This window comes from Nematolebias whitei, chromosome 10 (assembly GCF_014905685.2).
Source record: "Nematolebias whitei isolate Nwh7 chromosome 10, NemWhi1, whole genome shotgun sequence".
Lineage (NCBI taxonomy): Eukaryota > Metazoa > Chordata > Actinopteri > Cyprinodontiformes > Rivulidae > Nematolebias > Nematolebias whitei.
The window spans coordinates 28,347,094-28,350,360 of NC_056507.1; positions in this window are offsets into that span (position 1 = coordinate 28,347,094).

The following is a 3,267-nucleotide window of genomic DNA, read 5'->3' on the forward strand; positions in this document are numbered from 1 at the left end:
GAAATTGAACATTATTTGAGACAACTCCTTGGCCTATCCCTTCCTGACGTTTCCACTTCCTCCTTCAGGGATTCCAGAGGAACCATCTTGTATATTTGTAAATATCACTGTAAATAATAAACACTGTCACTTTTACTACTTCGCCTTGTGTCGTTTCGGGTCTCGTTATCAACTGGGTTGCCCTTAATCATAACAGAATGCTCCAGCCAAACAAAACCCAGAACGAGACCAGGAGCGAACAAGCCTCCTCCTCACAGACGGAGAGAATTGAACAATTAGAGGAAATGTTGAAACAAGTGCTAAGTCAACAGCTCAAGACTCAAGCAAATCTTCAGGAACTTGGAGGTATGGTTTTTACTATGAACCAGAGGCTCTCTACTTCTCCCTCCACAACTTCTGCACCTCCAGCAGACACCAGCTCTGCTAACATTGGTACTGTAAATCATGCTGCTTTTTCACAACAACTTTTGGTAAAACCATCCGAATTCTTTTCAGGAGATCCAGCTCAATGTGAGGGTTTCCTCCTCCAGTGCAAACTCGCTTTTGGAGGAGCTCCTCAGCTTTACTCATCAGACGCCACCAAAATTACTTACCTCATCAGCCAACTAAAAGGTAACGCTCTCCAGTGGGCGACCTCTTTCTTTCGCCACCGTAGTGTGGACTCCGTCACGTTCAGCATTTTCTTGGAAGAGTTCCGCAGGATTTTTGATCGGCCGCTACAACAACCAAACGCAGAGAAGCGTTTGTTGGGGTTACGTCAGGGCCGACTTCCGGTTGCCACGCACGCCTTGGAGTTCCGCATCCTCGCAGCCCAAACGGAATGGAACGACAGGGCATTGCAAGGTACTTTTTTAAATTCATTATCCGATCACATTAAAGACCAGATTGCAGCACGAGACGAGCCAACCAACTTTGACGCATTAATAAATCTTGCAATCGCTATAGACGAACGTTTCCGGGAGAGCACCGGGAGCGGGACTACAACTCCCAGAGGGCTTCCACTTCCGGGTTTCCTACGTCATCAGCAGGGGCGTACCACTCCAAAGCAAAATTTGAAAAACACATCCCTCGTAGTCCTCCAGTGCCATCTACTGGTTTCTCACTTTCATTACCTGAATCTGAACCCATGCAGATTGGGACTACGCGTTTAACATTTACTGAGAGACAGAGACGCAAAGATTACAACCTTTGTTTTTACTGTGGGAAAGAGGGTCACTTTGTTGCCGCGTGTTCGGTTCAGGGAAACGAAAACAACCACCAGTAAAGAGGGAGTTACTGGTGGGCATATCATCTTTTTCTCCCCCCCGCAGGTTTACATTACCCACCATAATTCAACTAAACAGTAACCGGTTTCCTGTATCTGCACTAATTGACTCCGGTGCAGAACAAAACCTTATTAGCCAAGATTTAGTAAAGAAATTTTCTCTCCCCGTCATTGATATAGACACTATATCCATTGCTGGAGTTACCGGAGAGGCTCTAGCTCAAACTAAATTTAAGACCACCGAGTTACATTTAATTACTTCTGGAAATCATCATGAGGAGATTAGTTTTTTTGTATTTGATTCCCCAAACACACAATTAATTTTAGGATTCCCCTGGCTACGGGCTCACAATCCTCACTTTAATTGGGAACTTGGTAGGATTGAAAAATGGAGCGACAGGTGTCTAAAACACTGTCTCCGCTCTGGTATATCAAATCCCTCGATAAAGATAACTACTATTGAAGACGTTGACCTCTCCAACATCCCCGTCGAATATCACGACCTCTCCCCGGTATTTAATAAACATAAAGCCCTGTCTTTACTTCCTCATCGTCCATATGACTGCTCCATTGACCTTCTACCAGGAGCTACTCTACCAACTAGTCGTCTATTCCATCTGTCGGGCCCTGAACGTAGCACCATGCAATCTTACATTGAGGAGTCCCTTGATTCCGGAATTATCCGTCCATCAACCTCTCCAGTAGGGGCAGGTTTCTTTTTTGTTACTAAGAAGGACAAGACTTTACGTCCATGCATCAATTATCGAGGACTAAACCACATAACCATAAAGAACAAGTATCCGCTACCGTTAATAGACTCTATCCACGAACAATTACTGACCGCTACCATCTTCACCAAACTGGACCTTCGCAACGGTTATCACCTCGTCCGGATCAAGGAGGGTGATGAATGGAAAACAGCTTTTAAGACACCTATGGGACACTTTGAATATCTCGTCATGCCATTTGGTCTCACCAATGCTCCCGCAGTTTTTCAGGCACTGATTAATGACGTATTAAGAGATATGATTGGGCACTTTGTATTTGTTTATTTAGATGATATTCTCATCTACTCCAGGAACAAGCAGGATCATGTCTCACAAGTCAGAATGGTCCTTCAAAGACTTTATGAAAACCAACTCTTTGTGAAAAGTGAAAAATGTGATTTCCACACCACCTCCGTCTCATTTTTGGGGTTTATCTTCGGGGAGGGGCACTATAGGACCGACCCAGAAAAGACTAAGGCGGTGGTGGAGTGGCCAGTTCCGGACACCAGGAAGCAGTTGCAACGTTTCCTAGGTTTTGTCAACTTCTATAGGCGTTTCATCAAGGACTACAGCCGTATTGCAGCACCTCTCTCCCAGCTCACTTCCACCAACAGAACTTTTCAATGGACCCCAGAAGCCAACTCTGCATTTTGTAAGTTAAAACATCTTTTCTCTTCTGCTCCCATCCTCTGCCATCCAGACCCAGCTCGTCAGTTTATCCTGGAGGTGGATGCATCTGACACCGGAGTCGGCGCAGTATTATCTCAGAGATCACCCAAGGACAATAAGGTACATCCTTGTGCTTTCTTTTCTCGTCGTTTGTCACCGGCAGAGAGGAACTATGATGTGGGCAATAGGGAATTACTGGCTGTGAAATTGGCATTGGAGGAGTGGCGTCACTGGCTTGAGGGTACTGAGGTACCTTTTCTCATCTGGACAGACCACAAGAATCTCACATATCTCAAAGACGCCAAACGATTGAACCCCAGGCAGGCACGATGGTCACTCTTTTTCACCCGTTTCAATTATTTGCTGACATTCAGACCTGGGTCCAAGAATGTCAAACCCGACGCTTTGTCTCGCCAGTTTTCTCCTCCAGAAGCCCCGGAGTCCGAGGACAGCATCCTGCCTCCAGTTTGCATCATTGGAGCCCTCACCTGGCCCATTGCCAAGGAGGTTCAACGAGCTCATCAATTGGAACCAGATCCAGGCACAGGCCCTCCTGGTACACTTTTC